The sequence below is a fragment of the Mugil cephalus genome, chromosome 14 (assembly GCF_022458985.1).
Source record: "Mugil cephalus isolate CIBA_MC_2020 chromosome 14, CIBA_Mcephalus_1.1, whole genome shotgun sequence".
NCBI lineage: Eukaryota > Metazoa > Chordata > Actinopteri > Mugiliformes > Mugilidae > Mugil > Mugil cephalus.
In genome coordinates, this window is record NC_061783.1 from 8,984,168 (window position 1) to 9,010,246 (window position 26,079).

The 26,079-nt window shown below is 45.4% G+C and overlaps 1 protein-coding gene across 1 annotated transcript in view; it reads right to left on the minus strand.

The window, feature by feature from the left end:
• The window catches only part of col8a2 (collagen, type VIII, alpha 2), a 43,706-nt gene extending 18,705 nt beyond the window's left edge, over positions 1 to 25,001 (minus strand). The window contains exon 1 of the mRNA XM_047605322.1: positions 24,174 to 25,001. The gene's annotated coding sequence lies outside the window, so the exon portion shown is untranslated. The remainder of the gene's footprint in view (positions 1 to 24,173) is intronic.
• Between the last annotated feature and the right edge of the window lie 1,078 nt (positions 25,002 to 26,079).

Sequence of the window (26,079 nt, forward strand, 5' to 3'; positions counted from 1 at the left end):
ACTTTTCAGCCATTTTAATTGTGTTTTTGTTTTTGTTTTTATAAACAAAATAAAACTTAAAAAAGTGTAGTCGCTGTGAGCGATAAGTCGAACACGGCAGTACACAACAAGGAAATGAAATCACAACTCTGGGAAATGCAGTGCAAAAGCACTGCTATAGTTGCTTCCTAAAAATTGTAATGTCACCAGTGGATCGCCTCCTAAGAAGTCAGACTATGTTACCTTTGATAAAAAGTAATAATGATACACTGATTTTCTGTTCTGTTCTGTTTCTACTTTCTGCTCTGTTTCTATATGCTGTAAAACTGTTCTTGAATCACTCTCCAAGAAAAACAACATTTCACTGTTCTGGTAAAACTATAAAAGGTGTTGCAAGTATCAGAGGTAATGATGTAATATAATGCATGTAAATTACAACATGAATGAAAAAAAAAAACTAATAAAATAACTATATTTGAGTAACCGTAAGTTCTGGGATCTCTCTCAGACCAAAATCTGGTCAAAAAGACAGCTTCTTGGTCCGCAATAAAAGCCAATGCTTAATAAATGCATTGCGGGCTTAAGAAAACAACACCAGGAAATAAGCTAACACTGGGAAATAGCTAACAAATGAACCGCCGCTGCTCACGGACTCAGACGACGCAAAGAGACGTCAGCGAACATATGGATGGGATAAGACAAAGTGATCTCTCGGGTGAGCTCTTGCACGCCATCGCAGTAAATGTTTCTGTTAGTGCAGGGCGCTAGCGCTTGGGTGTCGTTGCATTTGCGGAGACTCGCTAACTGCCAGGTTAAAAGTCACACGCTGAACTGCTTTTAGAACTTAAAGTGCAGGGAGAAATCTGCTGAATCCATCAATGTTCAGAAATGCCTTGCTTACCCACCCACATGTTTTAAATGGATATTCATTAGACGGTTTGAATCCCAGTCTAGGACCATTAACAATTCATTGGCCCCAGGTTGATTGATCACTCACTTAAAACATGGCTGACCTCAGCTGGTAGTTTCAATCTTCAGACCCAGCCAGCTCAAAAGAACCCACAAAGCACCTCACACACACACACACACACATGCATATTAACCAGACCACCAGCACACAGCACATAGCCCCCTCTGACTGTGGTCCTTGGTGAAGCCCACTCCACCCATCAGGATCAATGCAAGTCTTTATTAACTGCTGGCTGAGACTGCTGGCTGTGTAAGAAGACCCTGGCAGCTCTGGCCTCACACCTCCCAAAATCCACTGCTGGTCTGTATAAACATGACTCTGTGTATGTGTGTGTGTGTGTGTGTGTGCTAAGAGTACATGTTCAGTCTCTATCGTTGCATAGATGTTGTAAAACTAAGATTTGAAAGACATTATAAAAGCTGGGGTGAGGGCAGGAAGAAACTTAAGCAAGTAGTCATCCCTTCCTTTTAATGCCGACATTTCTCAAGACTTTACGAGCACTTTCTAACGAGGTTGTTGAAACAACAGTTCAGTGGCAGCGGAGCAAGCATGTGATAAGTGTGATTTTTACTGTGGCTACATCGGCGCAGTCATAATCAGTCTGCTTTGCTGGTATGGAACACATAAAAAAAGCTATTCGCCTGCTGAAATGCACCCAACGGGACTATGTAAAACCTATGAGGAAAACCAAGTGATACGTCCCCCCGGAGTAGTGTACAGCAGCGGACCCACGGCGGGTCATATGAAGGATGTAGGAGCCACCAAAGAGCAGCACAGGTCAGACGAGACAGCAGACAGGGAGCTCTGGGAAGTGTCAGACACTCAGGAGGGGTGGGTGACAAGTGGAGGGCCTGGATCGCGGCCAGTCCTCTTTCGCACTGCTGTGCGTTACTAGATGTCTCATTCAGTCGGAGATCTCGCACTGACACACGGCCTCAAGCGCAGCACATGTACGCCTGCGAGTTGTACATATACACTGAACATAAAACATACGGCTATACATTATGAGCAGTTATTGCGCGTATAAAGCTGTCACTTCCTAGACACTCTAGTTTTAAATAGTGTACTCTTTCAGCAGCCGTTTACGACACGTTTGATTTCCTAGTGAGTGTTTCTTGTGGAATTTAAATAAACGGAGTTCATGCTGAGTTTTCTATATCAGGCATTGGCTGCATACAAATGCTTTTATTATTTGTTTGGGCCTTTTTTGTGGCATTTGTTGATAGCAATAAACAACCCTATCTAATTGTTTAAAGATTTTCATTCAAATAATTGCCTGTAAAGTCACTATCTATCACCGATTGAGATAACACGATGATGTTCAAGCCTGGTGTCCGCTAATGAAATGACTGCAATACATTAAAGGAACATCTGGATATAAACGCAGAATTCATCACGAGATGCTAATAGGACATTTCCCGTTGCTGCAGCTTCAAATCGAGCCCGTTTAACTTGTAAAAGTTTACTTTTATTTCAAATGAAAGGCAATGGTAAGTTTGGTGAGTGAGTTAAACGCTTTCTGTCGTCCTTCGTCGAAAATGTGTCTACAAAACAGGATGACAGCAGATCAGTTTGTCATATTGCAGCTAAAACAACCCAGATATGCTATGCTGCTCTGTGTTATACAGTCTACAGTTATGCACGTATAAAAATCCAATGACAAACTTAATAATTAGGATATTATGGGACATCAGGAAGAGCTTGATGTATGGTCGTGGCGATAGGCTCGTGATACGGCCCCGTAGCATCAAAACTGACAAAATCCTCTAAAGAAGAAGAAAGCAAGGAGAAACAAACGAGTAGAAATAGGTAAAGATATTCATCTTTGGACCGGCAATCTCAGGCTCGCTGCCCTGCCAGATGGTTCTTCAGACAAGAAGTAAGTTATGTGTATTTACAGGTGAACAGAATTACCGCTGGATCAAGCACACAGCCGAGAGCAAGGGGCTTTCTGAGCGGCTGAGAAGTAAACGGGAGTGATAAAAACTTGAAAAATATCCCTTGCAGGTACATTTAAAACAGATTTAGCGATCAATCACCAACGCAAATAATAATAACGACAAATAACAGACGCTGCTGACGTGTCTGGCTCGCGTTCAGATACCCGTGCAAACTAAAAAATAAAAAAGGCCACCTCACTGCATAGCCCCTCTACAGGTCGGCCAATCAGAAACAGGCTGACCTCCAGTATCATGACAATAAACGGCCCGCAACGGCCAATGTATTCCGTGCGTGTATCTGCATTTTGATTGTTTATAGTCATTAGCTGAAATCTGAAATAGACCAGAAGACACAGGGGCGTGCTGCGAGCTAATTTTCTGGTGATCTCAATTGATCTCTGCGGCTCCTCTGACGTGTTTGCTAAATGTCGAGGAAGGAAAGGAAACACAGAGATATGCCACTTCGCCAGAAACGATCTTGTTTAAATAATCACACTTCATGCGCCGAGCAGCCCGGCCAAGAAAGCGGAAAGATTACAGCCAATATAACAGCAGCAGAGTTTCAAGAACAAGGCAGGGTTTCCGCTCCCATTCGCAAACTAATAAACTTTCTATAAGAACAGATGTTTGACGACACAGCTCAACGGTCCTGGACGTCCTCTCGTGTGTCACGTCCTCCGCATCATCCTGCGCGTTGGCCTGAGCTCTGGTGGATGAGGGACAGTGGAGATTGAAATGTGAGAAACAGGAGGAAAGGAGGCATAAATCTGGCCGGGCTTGAAGGAGGACAGCAGAAACGTGCCTGGGAGATACAGGCTTTAACTCGATACTTCCTCACTTAAAAACTTACGACGCAGATGGGAAGGAGAAAGTCTGCTTTCCCCTTTTTTTTTTCCTCTCAGTCTCCCTCCACCTCTCCCCCTCTTGACCTTCGCTCCTGCACTGTCAACACCCCTCTGCTCTCCTGACACTAATCACAATCAGGGTGACTCTCCATTTGCTTCCCTCTTGTGTGACTGATTGCCTCGGGGCTTCTTTCTTTTTTTTTATATATTAAAACCAGATCTTCCTCTTTCTTCCCCTCTTATCTCCTAGGCCCAGTCATCAAGAGGCGATCACCGACACACAGTGGAATGTTCCAGTGGCTGCGAGACAATACGCGATGGCATCGAGATCTGAAGCGGCGTCGGGAAGACATCGGCAATCTGGGACGGTTCCGAGGGACGGCGAGCGCGCCGCAGACTTTGAATTCGGAAATTTCAAATCTCCTGCAATATCTCAGTGTACTAAGTTAGGTTTAATTCGGGGGAAAGGAATTTGTTTGCACATCTGTTACCGCTGTAAGCATTAAAAAGTCATAATTAACGAGCTGTAAAAGTGTCTGGTCTGCTCCAGAGAATGTCAAGCTTGAGGACTGTACGTCAGGAAGACGGGGAGAATTTAAAAAAAAAAAAAAAAAAAAAAAAAAAAAATCAGTTAATGACAACAGAGTTTCAGATAATTGTGTAGTGTTGAATGAACTCCATTTCCTTGTTCACCTGACTCATGGAATTCCTGCAGCGCTGCCAAGGGCCAATAAAATGGCACATTCAACCTTTGCAAGGCCAGACGCCGTAATAACCTGCTCATTTAGCATTATGCAGCTAATGATTGAAATTAAGTGGAAATAAAGAAACACTCGAGACGTATTTTCCTTTGTTTCCGAACAGTGCGACCAGTGTTTGGCGCTTTAATCAGATTATATCGGAGTATCTGGCATAATGGAGCCCATTTTGGGAAGTTTTGATAAGATTGACCGAGGCTGCATCAGTCCACACGCATCTAATGGTTCATTAAGGGGTGATTCTCAAGATCAGATATGTGTTTATCTCAGACCTGGCAACCAGAAGAATGGGACATTCTTGAGAGTCTGGAGTTAGTTTAGATTGATGGGCCCTTGCTTAGATAATCACCAGACTAAAGGAGGGCTGAAGCAGCTTCTTTGTCTCCACTTGGCAGCTCGAGGGGACGGGAGGATTGGTGGGAGGAATATGAGAGTTAGAGAGGAATAAAACTTACACCACAGACATGAGAATGAGACACATCCTTGGATAGGGAAACAGCAGTGGGGGAGGACGGCGCGATGCTGAGAGGCGGCGGAGGCCGGGCTCCTTAAACGGAGCCCGTCCAGAGCAAATAAATCAGAGCAGACGCAGAGACTGGTCCTGTTGTCTTCGCAAGGCAGCACAAGGTGCACATGTTCTCTAAAAAATAGTTTCAAACATCTGGACGATGTTGTTCCGTTTGAACTTTACAAGTTTTCCCCGAGTTTGGAGTTACTCACGGCTCCGCGCAGGTTTCTGGTTAGTCTCAGGTCACTGCGCTGGTTTTCCAGCCCGCAGCGGACACATCGTTTGTTCAGAAAGCTCAAAAGATGCTACCGCTGCGCAAGCGGCCGAGCACCAACAGCAGCTATGCTGTGGTTGGACTTGAGTCAGAAATGTTGTTCTCCTCATTTATCAACATCACATCTACAAAAAGTGAACCTCGAACAAGTTGCTGTGTTTATGTTGATGCATTTAGCAACTAGAAATGAGAACAAGGACACAGCTGGAGAGCAAGTACCAGAATCAAAATAAATGCTGATGTTGCTCAGTATCCAATGGGATGTGTAAATAAACATGGGCTTACTAAGTATCAATATGTCAATGTTGTTTACAACTTGTTTCTGCTGCCCCCAAGTGGTTAAAAAGCACTTTAAGCCAATTTAAGACGTCGCACCGAGGTTAATTAGAGCACTTGACTCGAGCACAAAAACTCCTCTGTGCAGCATGACACATGAAGGGTATAATGTGGAACATTAATAAAGAAGAAGGAGTGAAAGGTAAACCATCATGAAGTCATATTCACCACTTCCAGTGAACTAAACCTCTCCAAGCTGTGTTTTTACTCCAAACAAACCAGAATGACCGACCTGCCAAATAAGAGGTATGAAGAGGGGAATTGAGGGAGAAGTGGGTGCTGAGCGGCCTCTTACACCGAGTTTGTTTAGAAGTCGTCAGCGGGTAAACAAGCGTGAAGCGAAGGGAGGCGAGGGCGCACCAGGCCCGAGTAACACTTGTCGGCAACAGTGAGTCAGGTTAGGCTGAGCGAGCGTGTCATCTGCCCCTGCCCGGGCAGATGCCTCCGATCTACGCCGCGTGCGTGAGTGAGATCAGTGATGAGAAAACGTGTCATTTCCTCGGGGGTACGCCCATGTTAATGATCCGTCAAATGTCACACACAACACACTTTATGTCCTGTTAAACACCTGACACTTTAACGGCTGCGGAACATGACGAGACGTTCCTCCGTGGGCGCTCGCTCCCTTTCGACAGAAGTGCAGACGTACACGGCAGAAAGGTTTAACGGGGTCCAATCTTAACTGTCAGAGCAGGAGGTATCGTCTGCGTGCCGATTGAGGGACTTGAACTGAAAAGGCCCGACTGACTTCCACCAGCCGACTAAAGAGACAGCGGTGAAAGAAGGAAAACAAGGTAGACAGACTGGCAGAAAGAGGGAAAGCTACGCCAGTTCTCGGGATGACAGAGCGCAGGCCGCTGCGGGAAACCTCAACTCCTTCATTCACTGCGGTCTGAGAACATAAAAAGTTCCACATTGTTTGATCTCCAGACTTGAATATGTCCCTCAGCTTTTGTAAAAACGAAAGAGAAAAAAACACACACACAGCTTTGGAAACCATATTCTTCAATTACCGCCCTCTTTTTCCTTTTTTTTTTTTACCTCTCCCTTCTCCCTTCAATTCCTCCCACATTCTGTCTTTGAAATCAAAGAGGAATAAAGATTAAAGTCTGGGTGAGGGGAAGAGTTGTGTGGTACAGGGGCAGCTCAGTGCTTTGCCAAAAGTTTTAGATGGGGCTTGATCCTTGGAGTTATTCGCCCCCTGTCTGCCCACCGGCAGCTCTGTTCTATGGACCAAAAGTTGACAGAGAAAGGAAGAAAGGCTTTTATTTTCCCCTGATCCGAGCGGACAGCGTGAAATGACAACTCCGCATCGGTATTCTGCTCGATACTTCCTCCATTTTCTGTTCACACCTTGAGCCAACATCTCTGGTAGGATTTAAAAGTCGGTTCGGAGGAATGCGGGCCTGCAAAAATGCCTGAACTGTGAAACTTTGAAACCGTTGGCCCCTGCGTTTATCAGCCGCCGTCTGGCCACCAGCTAAGCACCTGTCAGTCAAAAGCCACCAGACCATCACTGCCTCCTCGCCTCCAACTGCAGGCACATCGTGACCCCTCGTGGCCCAGGAAATGTAACCAATTACGAAGCACTTGGAAGGTTCAGGGGGTCAGCTCTCATGTCAGCCACTGTTAAGGATCACATTTGTTACTCTGGTGATCTGTGTAGGTTTTTAACCATATTCAGAGAACTGGACTTCTACAGGACCTGTCTGCACACAGCGTCCATCATTTTAACGCTTAACTATGCAGAGAACTGTGAAGACACTGTAGGCAACAATGAGTCAAAATGTCTTTTCAAGATAATGTAGAACTTTGCCTTTTAGGTGGTTAGGTGGTTAAAATGGTTACAATAAATTTGAAAGATGGCTTATAAACATACCACCAAGACACCCAGAATACACACCAACATGTGCTAATCGTTGGACAATGTGGTAGATGATGTCTTATTTCTAACACAGTGAAGAAAAAAGGTTGTTTCCTTCTATTTATTTATTTATTTATTTTTTTTAAACATTTTTACAGACGTCTCTCACTGCTCTCGGGCTGGGAGCTCCAAAAAGGGATTAGGAAAACCAATGCAAACTGAGAAAACCAAAAACCCGCACACATAAGTAGCTGGGTTTCAAGATTAATCGATGATAAACTGAAAAATGTACAATGTCTATCAATCCAGACCGCAGCAAAATGACTGAATCATGTGTTTAAAGATTACTCCAAACAACAGCATTAGCTCTTAGCACAACAAGGCTGAGCTAACAGCTAGTTTAACATCTTGGCGTCAGTGTGGGGGGGCCAGAATTATAGGTGGCATCAAACCTACTACTGCAGGAAAAGTCAGGAGTTCATCAATGTAATAGGGACACAATTTATAAGTATGTGTCTCCATAAAGGCAATGGACACTTGTGTGCGTGTCTGTTAACTTTTCTTGAAAACACCTCATCCAGTAGCCTAAACTCATGGTAAGAAAGTGTCCAGTTCAACATGACGAGGGGCCGTTTCATCAAGTTTTGGCTGAAGTTGTTTTCTATCACAGTTTTACTACAGCCAGACCACTCCACGCCGGACAGGCATGCAACCGCATGGGGCATCAGGCCATTAGTGGGACCCTGCGGGCTGACAACTTTACCCCACGCCAACATCTACAAATGCGATTACCGCAGTGACCACAACGCATTGGATGATTTGCAATGGCACTTTGTGTGTGTTCAGAAGCTCATTCACCGACTTCATCTTATTCTGAGCTCTGAGGAAACCTGTGAATTCCCAAGATGAAGACATTTTGGACACAGTATTTAGTAACTGGCGATTGCCAGGTGTATTGTTAAGTACCCACGGATGCAGAGAGGATGAGTGGTCACGGTGAAAGCTGCAAGCCACTCCAGAGTACAGGCATGGGCACGGGCATGGCGGTAGTCTGTGACAACTGTCATGGTAATTCATCCAATCCTTGCTGACATATTTCACTCTGGAGCTAACTGGTGGACTCAATAACAGATTTACATTGCCACATCTCATGGCTAAAAAGGTGGAATAGAAAACACAGTTTTCCTCAGTGAAATGACATAATAAAAGAATCATCTTCCCCCAAAAATGAAACTTCACTCGAATAGGATTGCATCCCATGTGCTGATAGTATTCACAAACAGATGCAACTAATAAATGACATGCACATTTGAAACCGTAAAAGACCCAGTCGCCTTAACCACAACAACTGGCTCCACACTTGCAAGAGACGAAAAGAACATCATCATTTGTGATAACTATTACCATCACTGACTTCAAAGGAAGAATGAGCGAGCACCAGAGGGAGTGTTTACATCAGTGGAAAGCCTCAACCAATCCTCTAATGCTACCAGGCCCATTTCCATACCACATTTTGGCTCCTCGTCCTCGCTGACCTTATAAAACCTTTGCAGGGAATATCGCAGTTGTCGGGTGAAAACAAAGGGAATGGAAAAATGTTGTTTTTTACATGGAAGCCTTTCATTATTGAAGTGATTCAGTTGGCTGCAGATAAAAAGGTTTCCTGCACACTGGATACACATGTTAATTGATGGGAGAGATTTAAACATTTCAGTTAAAGTAACAAAATGTTTTCATTAGGAGACTGATCTTTGGTCTAATAGTGGCAATATGCTTACACTGAAATTCTTGCATACGCACACGGATCAGGCATAACATTATGACCACCTGCCTAATATGATGTAGGTCTCCCTTGTTCCCTTGTGTGAATGGACATGGGCCTTCTGAGGGTGTCCTGTGGTGTCTACTAGCAGCAAGCTGTTAGTGAGGGGTCTTTGGGTCCCGTGGGTTGAGGGGAGGGGCCTCTGTTGATCAGACTTGTTCTAGTGCGTCCCACAGATACTTGATTAGTTTGGCATCTAGTGAATTTGGAGGACAGGTCAACACCTTATGCAGTTTTCATGTTTTCTAAGTTGTTCCTAAACAGTTTTTGTGTGTGTGTCTGTGTCAGGCTGCATCCTGCTGGGTATGGCTGGATACCTGATGTGGTCTAGGTGGGTGCTACATGTCTAAGTGACATCCACATGAATGCCAGGTCCAAACGTTTCCAAGCAGAAAACTGAATTGTCACAAGATGATGAATGTTATTCACTTCTCATGTCAGTGGTTTTAATGTTGTGGCTGATCGGTGTATAGTGCATACTGCAACAGTGACGGCATTCATTTAAGCATGGGACCTCTGTGAGAAACAAGAACAGAGGAGGAGATGGCGATCTGGAGACTCTGCTGAAGATATTATCTTGTTCCTCAAACCTGTCGTTTATTGGAAACTCAAGGCCCGAGCCAAACTACACGCCTGTCTTTAGGTATGAACCTCCGAACGGATCCACGCCCCCTTCTCCCCCTCTTTCATTCCACCAAAATATTTTCATAGGACATCTGACTTCACTGGCTCGCTATTAGTTCCACAGGTGTGGAGAGACAAACCCCATTAAACGACTCCGGGACATTCCACCGGTGCACTTGCCATGGCCTCAGTGCATGTCACACTCCCTCCTCCTGTCCTCTCCCAGACCTAAGGTCTGTGACGTTAATGATTTTCATTATCTGTCACTCCCTTGAACGTAATCAGTCGGCACATTTCCGAATCGCTTCAGCTTAATAGTTAAACTCTCCTCCGTGCATGAACATGTGTCGGTGTGTATATGTGAGCGAGTATGTTTATTGCTACAGTAGCTTGAAATATGCAACCAGCCTTCAGTGCTGCGAGCTGTTGTTGTTTTAAGCCCCGTGGAGGTCTCTGTATCACTCCCACTCAAACTGGCACAGGATCCAAACTGCAACCAGATGGAGGATTTCTGCCATTGTTTTTCAGTTGAGCAATACCCTACTAATGGGCAACAAAGGGTGGGGGAGCTGCATCGTCAACTAAATCTCGAATGTGTCCTCAGAGGGTGCAGCAGAAATGTGTAGTGTCTCTAGCCATGCTATTGTTTCCTTGCTCACTTTTCTGTGTGTCCCCTTTTCCTTTCGCTCTCCCTTGTTAAAGCATACGTCTTTTACTTCATTTTCATGTGGAAAACTGTCTACCGAGAGAGATAATAAAATAGGGGATAGAGGCCATCGAACTGAGATGCGATGGTAAATTCAGAGCTAAAGGAATGGCTGTCTGCATTCCGCAGCCGACCCAGAAATGTCTCAAAGTCCCGTGCATGTAAATTGCCCACAAAGCCTATCTCTCCTTTCAAATCACTCATCCGCTGCTGAGAAAGCATAACCCCGGGCCCCGTCTGACGCGTCGCTTTAGCGCGACTCTGTATGGTTTGGAAACCAGCCTGTTTGCTTAGGTTTGGAGCAAGAGGAGCGAAAAACCCTCCCCAACACTGTGCAAAAACAGAATGAGATGGGGACGCGAGACACTGGCTCACGCTCGGACCGCGAGTTTGAGAAAACTGAACATGTGCCGGAGCTGCAGGTGATGCGTGTACGGGGTGAGGTTCAAGGGAGGGAGGAGAACGAGCTGATGTGTGCTCCGTAAATCAGGGCTAATGGCTTTTGAATGGTCTGTAAAAATGTCCCGAGGTCTGAGCTACACAGAACATATGTGCAAGGGCGCGTGCGCATGTGTGGGTACGCTGCGCGATGCTAATTGGAAATGGAGGAGAAAAATAAGTTTAGGGTAAAACTGTTCCAAGAGGAGTAAGAAACAGGAGTCATTGATATCCAAGTAGCTTGTTCAGTTTCTAAATGGCTGGAGCAACAAAATTAAAGACATACTTTCTCATGAACATGCATTTCCATGTAGAAAGCGTGCGTCAAGCATGCAGGTATTGCTTTGCTACTTCAATTTTCTCTGGGCTGCTGAGAAATAAACCAGGTCCGGAAATTCGCCTTTAAAGATCTCCAAGGATCTGCACGTCTCAAAATCTGACAGAGGGAGTAAAGATCAAGACCCCAAAGTGAGGGATGCACGGCAAGAAGTCAGGGAGCAGCAAAATCTCTCCCGCCCTGCTCCATATTTACACATGCTTGGCTTTGCTAACGCTGGCCAGGATCGCATGGTATGAGAGAGCAGTGTTTAGACGGCTTTTCACAGCTCCTCAGTTGAGAACAGTGCAAATAGACGTGATGCCAAAATAACAGTCGTCGGAATGCAACGACGCATATGTGGTTGTTGGCCTTGGATGGAGATTTAAGGTCACGGGGCAGACAGATAAACTCCCCCAACTTTCCTGTTACACGTTGCTCTCGTTTGTCACATTTTCGGAGGGGAACGTCAGAGAGGAGTGTGCAGCCTCGCTGAGAGAGGTGAGCTGGGTCAGGCAACAGACAGTAGTAGTACGACTGACACATCGGGGACTATAAATAGATATCAGCCCCAAAAGAAAAGGTAGCCGAGGGCATAGACGTCACACACGTTGGGAAATGTTTCCCAGCAACAAGTTGCCATCACGGGGTCAATATTTGAAAACTGTGGACACATCACTGCCTACAGTGCTACGCTCGTGGGAAATATCACACATTGATCTAAGGGAAAGTCTAAACTGATAACTGATAACCGTGGCAGCAAAAAAAAAAAAAAAAAGCTTTCGCACCTTCCTGCTATCACTAAATCATTTTCCCAGACCGGAGAACTCGACTCCAGCTCGCAGCGAAAAGCAGAGCAGAGAACGACGTGAAAAATACTCCAGAGTGCAGACTTAAAAACAAACATTGTCTGACTTACTTTTCCTGCATTTGCTCTCTATTACCCCTTATCCCTGGTCTGCCCGTGCCATAACTTCGTCTCCCCTCTGTCTCCCCTGGACAAGGTATTATAACGGCTGCGGTTTTTATTGGAATCACTTAAATGGCCCTTAAACGGCAGTTTGAATGATGGGTGCTTGTGTCTGGTCTGTCCTCTCTGTGTGTGTTGACGCTGCGAGTGTGTGCCGGCTCCAGACCCCGTTTCCATCAATGATGCCAAATTTCTTTCACCCACCCACCCATCCCCGCCAGGCATCCACCCCCTAGTTCTTGATGTTCGCCACATCTCCCACAGTGGTGGCACCCATTGTGGCTTGTAGTCCACCCCTTCCCTCCCCCCTAACCAACCAACCAACCCTCCCGCTTTCCCCTCCTTCCCTCTGCCTCTGCTTATTTATCTACACTGTGGGGAAAACACAATTGCCCTCTCACACTCATAAGGTAATGGCTACAATTTGCTTATCGTACAAATCCACATGTGTAAATAAATGGAGTCTAGACTGATAGTGAAGACAAAACCTTACCATCTGGGTTTGAAACGGGGTTTCCCAAAGAATCAACAGAACAAATATGTTTTCTGTTCTAATGTGCTGTCTTGATTTCAATATTTACTGATCAGATTATTTTCACAGCAAACAAAAGCCCCCGTGCATTACTCTGCCTGCCTTTCTGTTCTGTCTGTACCTTCTGTGTCTACGCTCCCTCCCACCAGAGATGCGTTGTGTTACTGTCTGAGCTCCCCTCTTGTTGCAGAAAAATGCACCGAAAGTGAATACAGACACATTCCAGACGCCCTCTGTGGAGAGAGTGATGCACTAGGGGAGAAACATAGAGAGAGGATGTGCAGGGAGTACATAGGATGAAGTGAGTCTGAGGTTACAGATGAAGCGTGACAACTCTTTCTTCCCTCCGGCTTAGTCGAGCGAAGCTTGGGTCGGCGCGTATGTGGAAAGTGGTTAATGCGCATTTTGAAGATGATGGATAAGGACAACGGAGCTGCCGTGACATCTCTTGACAATAGACAGACAAGGCATGTAGGAAGTGTCAGAAATGTCCCAAGCAAAATGCCATAATAGACTAAACAGAATACAGAATCAGACAGGCAGAGACTGTGAATATGCTGTTGTGTCTGGCAGGCCTGAGAACTATTTGGACAATTTTGGACCCTGGCAGGATTACAACTAATGCTTTTCTTCCCCCCTCTGAATTACAGCATTGCGAGAAGTGTAATGGGTAAAAACGAAGGCAGGAGGAGGAGGAGGCGGAGGCGGAGGAGTGTCACATGGTGTAGATTAGCAGATTAATCGATGCAGTCTGAGTGGAATGAATTCCCAAAGGTTGTTCTCCCATTTCTTTGATATGCGTCACTGATCAAGAAAGAAAGCAGCAGTAAGAAAGCACCCCAAGCCTCCAGCGCAGTAGTTCTTGAGCGACTATTGTCCTAGCAACACTTAGAGGAGTTGTACAACAAGTACACCACCAGTCAGAAGCTTGGACACACCTCCTCAGTGAATTGAATGTGAAGGTGCATCCAAACGTTTGACTTGTAGTATATAAGCCGACAAAAATGCCATCCATATCGCCAGCATTCCTTCCTCCAACCATGACAAGAACATTTGACCCCATAAAACACATCTTAGGTCATCTAATTCAGATTTCACATGCATGTCTGTAATTTCATATCCAGAAAGTCAAAGTTTAACTTCAATGGGACATGACTTCCATCCAGGTCTTCATTACAGTATACGAGTACATACTGTATATTATACGTGTCTAAACATATGTACATGGATGTAAGGTGAAGCTTGACTGGTCTACAGGGACATACAGTCACGATGCAGTCATTCTAGTTTGTCTCAGCGAAGAACTGTCTGACTCTATCACTTTCACTGGGAGATGCACACACATAAAGGCCCTCAAATCATTAGGGCGCCGTTAGTGTATACTATCTTGACTTCTATGCACATTCCCCACAAGTGTTGAAGGGGTCTGGATATGTCGTTGCCTCCATGTGAGAGTTGCTGGCTCTTGTGCATTTCTGTGGTTCGTTCCACCTGGCTTGTCTCATCTGGCCCTTCCACGGCATCATTCAAGACGAGAAGACCTTATTCCCAGAGAGGAATGAAGAAGATCCCTGACGCTCCTTATGTTTCTGATATTTTTACCATTGCCGAATAACACAGCCTGTTTAGATACTGGAAAGGAAAAAATGTCCTGGAACTTTGAAACTGAACCTGTATGTATCTGAATGGACTCCTGCATTTCCTCCTGCATTTCAGTGAATAATGTTGATAGTAGTGAAGACATATTCAGTCAGGCTGTATTCCCAGTCCAAATCAGACTATATGAAAATCTAACCTTGGAGTCCAAGGTCCTATGTTTCTATGTGATGCATTACATCCTATTACCATAAAACACAGTATATAACATCAGTGAAGAAGTTACACATGTCCAGAAGATTGCATATCCATAACATAGATGTATTTGTAAAGCACCAAGTAAAAACAGAACAACCAACATTAATGCAGCTGAGGCCAAGAAAATTGCTAGTGGAATGGTTCAATCCAAGGAAAAGTTGAATCCTATGTTTGTTATAACGTAAGTCAAGATCTTCTCTGTTGGATACTTCCTACTTTCATGTCTTACAGTCTGTGGGATACAGAAAAAGACTAGCAGCAACATGCGATGTAAAGAGACCACCAAAATTCAACGAGTCGTAGCAATGACAGGTGTCAAGTTGAGGTAGTCTCAACTCTATAACAACATAATTGACAAAAGTTTCACAAGCGTTTACAGCAATCAAACGCCCCCCCAAAAAAGCAGGTAAACTGGTAAAACTGGTAAAAGCAGTTTGGGTGTAAAAGGTGTTTTGGGACCTATGCAGAAATAATACTTAGGCTAAGCTTACGTTTAAGAATCTTACACCTAGCCAGGGGTAGGTGTAAGGTATAAAATAAAATGTTAATGGTGAAAATAAAAACACTAGTGCAACATCCGCGTGAAATAGTAAAGAGAGGCACTACTTTCCCTGAAACGATGCTGATGAGAGTGGTGAGAAGGACCAAAAACAAGCAGGGGCTCAAAAAAACAAACAACAAAAGAATGACCAGAAAATACTTAAGAAGTCCACAGAGTCAAGGGGAACTGCAGGGCCACGTGATAATTCACTGTGGCCTTGAAGACTAGTGTCTCTTTCCTGTCTCTCTGCTTCCCACATGAGGTTTGAATCAGGCTGTCATTTGGCGGCAGGGACACAGATTTCAGGACACTGTCTCCCTACGATCCGACGGACAATTCTGCATCCTCGTCTTCCTCTTCCCTCCCTCTTCCTTCCAGGCATCGAGGGATACAGAACATGTCTGGTCTCGATGATGGAAGACAGCACCGGAGTACAATGAATGGATCCTGTATAACAGGACTGCATGAGAAATGACTCCGTTGCTGAATAAACGACAGAATATAAAGGCAGCACTGTTAGCACTCAAATATATCTTTTAAATCTCCCAAACGACCCAGATTTTTGCTCCCTTTAGACATTGGAATATTTAGCTTAATTGCAGGAGTTCTGGAGTACTACTGAGCTTGTTGCTGAACTTGAGGAATGAGCAGATGGTAAACAAATATTAGAGCCACGAAGAAGTTGCGGCTAGCTGAAGCCGAATAATTCATGGAGGAATGATCTGCATCTGGGAGCAAACATGCGGCCCCATCGTGTTTCTGTTGACACCGGTTCAAATCCGGATCGAGATCAAAGACGCCACATGGTTACTAGAAAATTTGTGCTTCTCGGACCAAACAAATGTTCTCCTTTACCTTTACATCTTTTCCTGTTTCTTTTTTTTTTAACCTCTCCTTACCTCTTTCCCACAACGGGCATACTTTTTGCTTTCATATCCCCGTTTTCATTTCATCCACTTCGGTCTTCCAAATGCATGCACTGCCATCTCTCTTTCCGAACCCTCGCTGATGTTTCCCATATCACTATCACACTTTCACCACATGTCAGGAAGACAGGGGTTAGTGTGGTTTCTGCCCAGTGTTGGGAGCAGTCCAGCTTAGGCTCCATTGGACTGGTTGACGGTTCAGATTGCGGAGTGGACCGGGGCCCACTGTTAGGAAATGACCACTTCTCTGGTTCAAATTAGCAATGAGGCAACGCAACAGGGTTTTTTTCCCCCCTCTCACTGGCGTCGTGCATAGGAAAGAGCAGAGAAAGTGGGAAGAGAATGGGTAGCCATCTGCAAACCACATGAAAGTGTGTAGTAATTGATTCAAAGCCCTGCCTAATTAAGTATTATGTTGGTTGGCCAAGGAACATCCCCCCAAAAGTGGTTGTACTTCTGTAGCGTTCACTGTCTAAACAATCACAGGCTTACATGGTTAGCATCAGGTAGAGTTTTTTATTTTATTTTTTTATTTCCACCACTTTATAGTAATCTATCGTCCATGGTGCATCCAAGTTTTAACTCAGGTCATGTAAATCTCTGAACTTGCTCAGCTTTGAGGTATATGATGCTTTATTAACATTATGGATGTATGTGATGTGCGCGAATGCACATAATGTCATCACGGACTTGTGATGAGGCAACGAAAGCCCATTTTTTAAAAGAGAATCTTTCCATACTCACTCGCATGCTTACTTGTGTTACCTACTTAAGTTCACATTGACAGGAGAAACCGCATAAATGCGTGATGGAGAGGCAAACAGTGAGTCTGTCATGCAATTAGTCTGGTGTTTGTTTAGCTAAGTCTTCACTGTACAGCTTCTCAAATGTTCTCCATGAAACTCTACTTCGTGTGTATCCTTTCTAAATAGTTTTCTGTAGGCAGAGCCATAACCCTTCCTACCATCGCGAAACAAAATAATTCTTCTCCAGCAGCTTCTTTAAGTCCTAAGAAAACGCTGCCAAACTTCATCGCCTCTCCTGTCTAACTACAGGAAGCATTACATATATCATGGGGATAAACATAAACAAGAGAACCGTAGACCCAGCAGAGCGCACTGGCAGTAAAGCCATGATTGCACTGAATTCACCCCAAACAAGACTAAGTGAGCACAAAGTCGCTTTTTCATTTCATGGTTTCACTGCTTCTCTCCTGATTACAGGAAATGATTAAGACAAAAGCCTTGAAGGACTGTTTGTGTTGTATGCTGCCTAAAGCTTCTGAGCGTTGCATTACGAAACACATGTTGCTCAATGGGCTCAAAGTCTGTACAGAAAGGATTAAGTCTCTAAGCCAGGGCCATTTATACATAAGGTCTGGAAGGAAACAATGCTGAGCAATCATGGGATACTCTCAATAGCACAAGCAAAAACGTATGTGTGTGTATGTGACTCATTTTGTTTTCTGACTCTTCACGTGGGATTGGAGCCATGGCAAACATTTATCAGTGTACACAAAGACTTTGGGAACCACTGGGGGTGTCATTTTAGCTCCCGAGATGCTTAATACAGTGTGACACAATGAAAAGAAACAACTCCCAAGCTCATGGTGGTCCTCTGCGGGGGATAAGTCATCTTAAATCCATTGCTTTGCGGAACACTGTGAGTGAAGCTAAATTTCAGGTGTTTATCTGGGCAGACACTGGCAAGGCCCGGCAGTTTGTTTAAGGCTGGGAGAGAGAGGACTCACAGATGTTTGTGGCCATGTGGCGGGCAGCTGCGGTCACCTGCTCGCGAAAACGACCTCGGGAACACTGACAGGCTAATGTGTTTTCTTTTCATAGCATGCTGAACAGCAATTACATAAGCATAACATCTTAATAGATCCTTATTATTTGCAGAAATTTCTGGTAAAGTGGAAAAAAAGACATTTTGAAAGAGTTTTTGTAACAACAACTCCTCCAAAGCACATAACAAAAAACACTGTGCGTAATGTCTCTGTCAGTACTTTCAGACCACAACAATGAACAGGACACAACACTGTGTTCTTGTCTTAGGGTCAGGGTTAGGGTTAGGATTAGGGTTAGGGTTAGGGTTAGCGCCTAGGTGGTTAAGTGTTGCTTATATTAGTCCATGGTTATGGTAAATATTGTGGCTTGAGTTACAATTTGGTTAAGGGTTTGGGAAGTTTGTGGTTATGGTTAAAAGAAGGAAGCAGCAGGAAAAGGACAAGGAGCTTCTTTCAGACCAAACTGTCCTAGGGAGTCCCTGAAGGTACTGTCCCACTGAGTAGCACCCACAGAGAACCACATACACCTTCAAGGGCATTTTGGTAACTTTCCCAATGCCAATAGAAACTGTGCAGTCATGTAATAGATGGATGACAGATGGACCAATCAATTCTCAACTATAAAAAGGAAGGTACTTCCTCCAAGTCTTATTAAAAACTGTGTTCCTCATGTCCAAATGTGCCAGCAGTATCCCTTGTGAGTCCATTTTATAATTACTGACAGTCCTATCCAACAACCGCAAGTACCTCCATCAATGAACAGTTTGTTTTTATGAAGGTCTCAAAGTAACAACATCGTACTACATCCCCCTTGAGCCCTAAGGCCCTATTACCACTATATGGTTTTGTCACCTTAACATGCGTTACTGGACATTTCGCTTCTGTTTTTCTTGGGGAACTGTCTCTTTTCGTTGGATTTCTGGGTTGTATCGAAATGAACACAAATTACAAATTTTAACTATGAAGTAACTGCTGGAACAAAACCTGTTGATGGATAGCAGATATTAAGTGGGTTTCTGCTACCGAGGAGTGGGGAAAAACTCCGCAGTGTGTCACTTAGCAAGCATCCATTTCCTACTCCAGAAAATCTAGCACTGTGAAACAAAATGCTTTTTATTATCCCGCTCCAAGGGGATCATAACACCACAATAACCCCAGTCCCTTTCCTCCTTTTTACAAACACCTACGCACATGTCTAAATCAAGCTCAGACTGAACAATAACAAAGTCTGGAGGTTTTCAAGTAGTCTCACAAGAGCCGTTCCTAACCCCTTACTCACTATTGACCCATCTGAGAGAGATAAATCCATCCCGCATCTGAAGTGAAATAATAAAAATAAACAGTTGGCTTGGGGAGTACGTCTGTAATAAGATGAAAAGAGGGATAATGTAAGTTTTATACGGAGGAGTTGACCCCTGTTAAGAGCTGGCCAGTCGTCCTGCTTTTGGAAGCCCCAAACAAAACTCTTGCCAGACGGCGAAGAGAGGGGCGATGAATGAGTCGAAAACCGAAGGCAAATAAACCTACGCACATGCACCGTACACACATGCTCATTTGTACTGGCTACCTGAACATACAAGCACATGTGCTGAACAGCCGGCCAAACAAACCGTCTTCGTTTGGCTTCACTCAAGTGTTATGCATTCGCCGCCCTTTCTTTTTCAGAGCGGAGACTTTTCGGTCAGGGGGTCAGGAGATACAGGGAAACTCTCGCTTCCTTGCTCTGAGAGTTAAACCTGGGAAAAAGTCGGCCTCAGTGGCAGAACCGCAGACGTCACATGCCATTAACTAGAAACAGCACCGTTGCTGGATAAGCGCCGAAGCTCTTGTTCCTGTTTGTTCCTGTTGGATTCTCTTTGAAAACACAAGCTGCCATCGAAAACATCTCAAATACACCACTGGAAAAATATAGATCTGAGTCCAGGAAGCATTGCTCAATACGTGTTCTGTCTGTACCGTACTTACTGCTCCTTGTTCAGGCCTCACTGACTGAAAGCGATGTTTGGCCTCGTAGACCAAGGCTGCTTTACCACAGGAGTTTTAGTCTGAGCCCAGTAAAGAGCTGGAGTTTGTAGTCTACACCAGTAAAAAATGATGGAAAGAAGGGAAAGAGGCAGGAACAGAGAATAATAAAAAGGGGAAAAAGTGACAATACAACACTGACCACATCTACTTCCAGCAGCACCAGTTCCCTCCTGCAGCTGCTTGGTAGCTAAGTGTGCCTGTGATGAGTTCTTTCAGATAGCTGGAGAGGGGTCTGTTGTCAAGCCACTCTGAGCTTGCAGGCCTTTTTACAAGCCAACAACTGCTGACAGAGTCAATGGGAGGCGGAGGAAAAATAACAAGGGGCGTCTGCCAAGCCTCCCCAGCGCTCGCCTTCCCTGTCTCTCTTTCTCCGGCCCACTGTTGCTGCCAGCCCAGTGGAAAAACTTCCTTTGGTCCAGACACAGTTATGAGAGAATGAAAGAGCAGGCGGGAGACTGATAAACAGACATAAAGGGAAACAGGCAAATTAACCAGAGAATGATAGAGACAGAAAAATAAGTATGAGAAGCTGCCAGAATTGTAATCCTTAAACAAAAACAATCAGAATCATAAAAGTCTCTCTTTGTGTTGTCTAGCCCACGCAGAGGTGAGAGCCAAAACAATGTCCTTCAATACATGGTCCTTTAATAAGGTTTAATAACATGCCGTCCTACGCGTCCGAGGGCCGTGTGTTTGTACAGATTCACTGCCTGCCATAAAGCTGACTGACTCCCACATTGATCAGCCGGGCAGATCAAAGATGACGTGGGACGAAAGAATGTGAAAGCATACAAGATATAATAAGATAGCAAATCGCCACGCATCAGCACACATACAAAAATATCTATTTGTCTTTTACTGTCTCTGCCTTTTTTCTTCTTCTTCTTCTTCTTCTTCTTCTTTGTCTTCTTCTTCTTCTTCTTCTTCTTCTTCTTCTTCTTCTTCTTCTTCTTCTTCTTTTTTGCCTTTCAGCTGAAAAATAACATCCAGACGATTAATCTTGGATGTTTTGGTCCGGGCTCTGATTAAGACCAGGACCTGTATTCTGTTTCCACCACCCCTCGCTGCAATCCTTCATTCAGTGTATCAGTGGCACCGGTTAGCATTCCTTATAATACACGCAGAAAGAGTGTGTATTTGTGTGGACCTTTAATTACAGCTTCGGGGTAAAAAGAGCACTCTGCACAAACACGCACTTTTCCTGGAGAAGTCCTTAAAAGAGGGTCTTGTTTTTTTTTTTTGTTTTTTTTTGTTTTGTTTTGCTTTTTCTTTTTGTTTCACTGTTTTTGGCTCTTTATGCACCCATGAAACAAAAGGCTCTGATAAGTGTGTGTGTGTGTCTGTGTGTGTGCGTGTGCGCACGCTCTGAAGGTGTTTTTTGGGTTCCAGGACAGAAAAGGGGACTAGGTGGGCGTTCACTTTCTCTGGAGAATGAGTGGCATTCTCCTTCATTTCCTGTTAGCAGTGAAAGCAATAGGGCCACATGTGTTTGCCTCACCCTCAGAAACAAATGCTAAACCTTATACTACCATGCAGTACAAGAGAGAGGCTGGTGCAGTAAATGCAACTGATACTTCAAGTCTTTATTAAAGGTGAATTAACACCACTTTGGGTATTTTCGAAATTATGAGAAAATTTAGACTTTTTGTCAGATGTAATAACCGTGAAAGAACTGCAATAATTAGTCACTAACAAGTTTGCCAATAGAACAACAGGTACCCCTTTAGGATGCCATGTGTTTGTGATTGTGTGTTTGACATTGAACTGCCTGCTATTCTGCCCCCTTGTGGCCACAACTGTTTCACAAAAGAGGTGGGACACAGAAAGGGCACCAATTAAGCGAAAGGTGAGGTAAAACAACTCGGGTTCTTTCTCCCTGATGGCATCCGTCCTGCTTGTCTCTCTCATGGGCACAAGATTGAGATATAGGGGGGGGAAAAAATATGTGGGAAACAGAAGTACAGTAATACTGAGAGAGCAGACATTTCTAATGCCTTACAGCTGAGACATCCCAGCAATCCTTTCTTTTCACTCTGTCTCGCTGCTGTGCTGCTCTAATGAAAATGAAAGCTTGCCAAAAAAGCTTACGGATCTAAGAAGACTCCTTCACTTTAACATCAGTCGATGTTGTGTTCGAGGTCTGAACTCTAAACCTCGGCATGTTCTGGCCCATGAAGTGAATGCAGCAGGCCGTGAGAAACCAACGCTATATGAGCAAAGGGTTTTGGCAACGCCGACGCTGCGAGTGCGCTCATCTGTCTGAAACGTGTCCGCGAGGAGTGTGAAATCCGTGTAGGTGTTTGCACTGCGGAGGGGCGCAGACTGTGCCGTGTGTGCCGTTGTGCATCCAGCGTGACAGTTGTTTGTGTATGCTTGGTCACGCTTTACCACTTTGTAGCCAAGTCCTGAAGGGGCAGCTGGTTGGAGCCCAGCAATTGTGGTTAAGTAATGTACTGCACACACAAACACGCAACCTCGGCTGCTCGTAACCACTGACCAGAGGACACAAATCAGTGAAAGTCAGCGGCACATGGTTGGTCGCAGCACAAGGTTGCCGTCCCCCATGTGCCAGGCTTCCTGAGCACGCTTGCGAGAGAAAGGCCAGCAACTCTGGAGAGGAAATAAAACTTTTCTACTGTAATCGCAACAAAGAGAGAAGTGGACTGGAAACCACTAAATCTACACCCTACACTTTATGAGCCACTTCGAACGGTGAAGCAGACGCTGCCGGTCACCGGCAGCTCCGCCGAGCTGAGAGCCCCCACCGGCAGGGAGGAGAGTTCACGCTTCAGTGTATATCCCTTCACCCGCTCGTCTCGGAGATTGTGTAACACACTTAAACACTCGCAGAGTTTCAGTCACCCGTGCATGCGGGGCTGCACGTGCACCAGCGCCGACACATATGCAGGTACACATCCAGTCGGCTTTTCTCGCCGTGAGCCAGTGAAATAGAGCGACGCTGCCAAAAGCTTTTGGATTTCAGAACTTCAGTCCTCTTTCTTTTCCAGACTCCCCCCCCACACCCCCCTCCCCTCTCTCCTTCTTTTACTCTAACTCTACACCTCTCTCTACCAGCCTCCTTCCTTTCCAGAGAAAACCTGCGGTTGCTGCAATAAAACACATGTGAGAATGCATTTTTTGGAATCCTCTCCATATTTTGGATGTTTTCTCAGCTTCACCAATGCTGCTCCTCTCTCCTTTCTCCCCCCGTCTCTGACACTCCGCTGCTGGTTTTGTCAGGCGGGACACCTGAGAGTCACAACTATCTGTCCATCTTTCTGTTTGTGACGGAGGGATGTCGTTACAAAGGAATGCGCCGTCGCTTGCCAGAGGCGTCACAGTGGATGGACAGAGAGGGGGAAGCAGCAGGGGGACGTGGGGAAGAGAAGAGAAGAGAAGAGAAGAGAAGAGAAGAGAAGAGAAGAGAAGAGAAGAGAAGAGAAGAGAAGAGAAGAGAAGAGAAGAGAAGAGAAGAGAAGAGAAGAGAAGGCATAAGAGGACCACGTGCCTATTCGCTGTTAGAATATTTTGCAGTTTATACCAAATAAGCTGTCCTCAATGCCACATGTGCACCTCTTACATTACATGCAAACACGGGACCCATCCAAATTGGCTTGATCATCCGTCGTACATATCCTGCTACCACAGCGATACACGCTCTCAGTACACACCACGCCCACTTCAACATCATCAACAAAAATCATCTCAGATGTATGGGCACAGACGCACAGGCAGCGCTCTATCCCCTCGAAATTCGCTCGCGGTCACCCTCGATGGCATCACGCTTCACCGCAGAGGCACACGCAACCCCGAAGTTTACCCAAACCCGACCAACAGCTACTACTTCAACGCTATAAACAGTGTCCGTGGCATACTTTAGTGAACAAACTGTACCTGCTCTTTATAATCCTCGCTCTGTGCACGAGCTTAGGACTGAGAAGAATTATGCAGGTCCCATGACTAAGATATTGAATCTGTTTTTTTCATCTTTTTTCTCTCCCCCCGCCCCCCCTTCTCCTCTCCTGTTCTCTCCTTCAGTTTCTTTTGGCCGAGTTCACCTCAGGCACATGTGATAAAAAAAACAAAAAGGCAAGAGATGACAGGACATGAGGATGCTATCAGAGCCAGAGGAAACGCGGGGGCAGGCAGGGCTTACCTTTCTCTCCTCAGAGCGTTGAGGGGCAGGGGGGTGCACTGGGTAAGGGCGGCGGTGGACGTGCGCTTCAGGTGGGACTCTCTTCTACCTCCCTCCTTGCTTCAGCCACGAGTGTCTCCCATGGGATGCGTCAGATATTCAGTGAACATGCAGCCAAAAATGAGGAGTGGTGTCCTCCTGGGGAAAGAGCCGGCACCCCGAGTCGGTCCAGTGCTGCTCAAAAGTGCAGGGGAAGGGAGGGGGGGGAGAAAAAAAAGGACAAAAACAAAAGTTAAAAAAAAAAGCGAATAATTTCAACTGCAGGTGGAGCAAATTGTCTGTCAGCTTTTATGTTTCTGCCTCCAGCAAAAAGCAAAAAAGTCCATCCATGTGCGTTTGGGCAGAGATGGTAAAAGCAAGCGAGGGGATGAAAGCGCGCGAGAGAGAAGAGGGAGAAATCCTCTCTGTGTCGTCTTCAAGCTGTCCAGACGCAGGTCTGAGGAGCACCTTCCCAATCTGTGCGCTCTCGCTCTCCAGGGTGGAAAGTAGGAGGGAAGGAGCAAAGGAGCAGGACAGAGAGGGAGAGAGAGTGAGTAACAGTGGAGTGAAACTCAGTCAGTCAGTCAGTCAGGTCAGGCAGGCAGGCAGGCAGGCAGCAAGGCAATGTATCTGGAGCTACAGGCTGTGGGTCCAAGCAGGTTGTGCTCCTACTCCCGGGACTTATAACCAGGGCTGTGCACCTCACTGCTCCAATCTCCCCTGACTTACTCGGCGATCTCTCTCCCACTGACTTATTTTGGGAAAGACAGGCAGGATTGTTCACTGGGTTAACCCCCTTCACACAAAAAAGCAAGTGTATGTGGCTGGCTGCAACGAGGAAGGAGGGGAGTGAGCAGGATGGGGTGGGGTAGCCGCCGCACAGAGAGGGGTGGGGTGGGATGAGGGGAAGGCAAGGCAGCCACGAGAAGGAGACGAGGAGCGGAGAATTTTTCGGAGGCGTCTCTCGCTCGTGTTCGCTGCCCTCCGCTTCTTTCCGGACTCGCCTCAAGCCTCTCTGTCCTTTGTCACTTCTGCATTTCAAAAGACTTTCGCGAATGAGCTCACCAAATAAACCTGCACGTGAAATTTTAATCCTCAAATATCCCCAAAAGGAGAAGAAAAATAAAACTCCCCCTTCTCAATTCTGTTAGCCCCAATGGCTAATTAATAAATCTCCATGCACGACATGGCACCGGAGGAGTGTGATGAATAAAGGTGCATTGTGCTGTCACCTCAAACCTGCTGTAGTTTGTGTAGAATCATTACATGATACCACTCGCTTGGGGTTAATCACCAAAGCACGGCAGTAAATTACATCGGTTCACATTTCGCCTCCACAGCCCCTCTATTCACTGCTACAAGATGCATTACAAGTAACGAATAGACCTCGCATTTAAAACGTGCCAAGCGTTTGCTGGATTATGCGTGAATTCTCATCAGGACGGGTGGTTGAAAACCATGTTTTGAATGTTAGCTAACAACCTGGACCGGCTACAGTCGTTCCTCCTTATCGCTCGCCGGGTAACATCCAACAGAGCAGAGGGTTACTAGGACCAGCACAGACTTAGCATTCAGTGTTTAATTGGCAGTGAGCTAGCTGGCCCTGTGCTATGGTAGTGGACCTTGAAGAGCACGCCGTTCTGGGCTCCTGATTGGACGTGCCGGAGGAAAGCTGGCCTAGCCTTTTCCTGAAAGACCCACTGGGACCGAGCCATTGGCTGAGTTAAAGATCAGATAGAGACTGTGATTCCAAGTAGAGCTTGAAACGCTACAGTGAGCAGAGAGAGAGGTAGAAGAAAGCCCAATTTTTTCCTGCTTTTGCGGTTTTATTCATCATCGGGCCGTGCCAGTTGGTACTGATTTATTAAAGGCTCTGTCATTTCAGCAA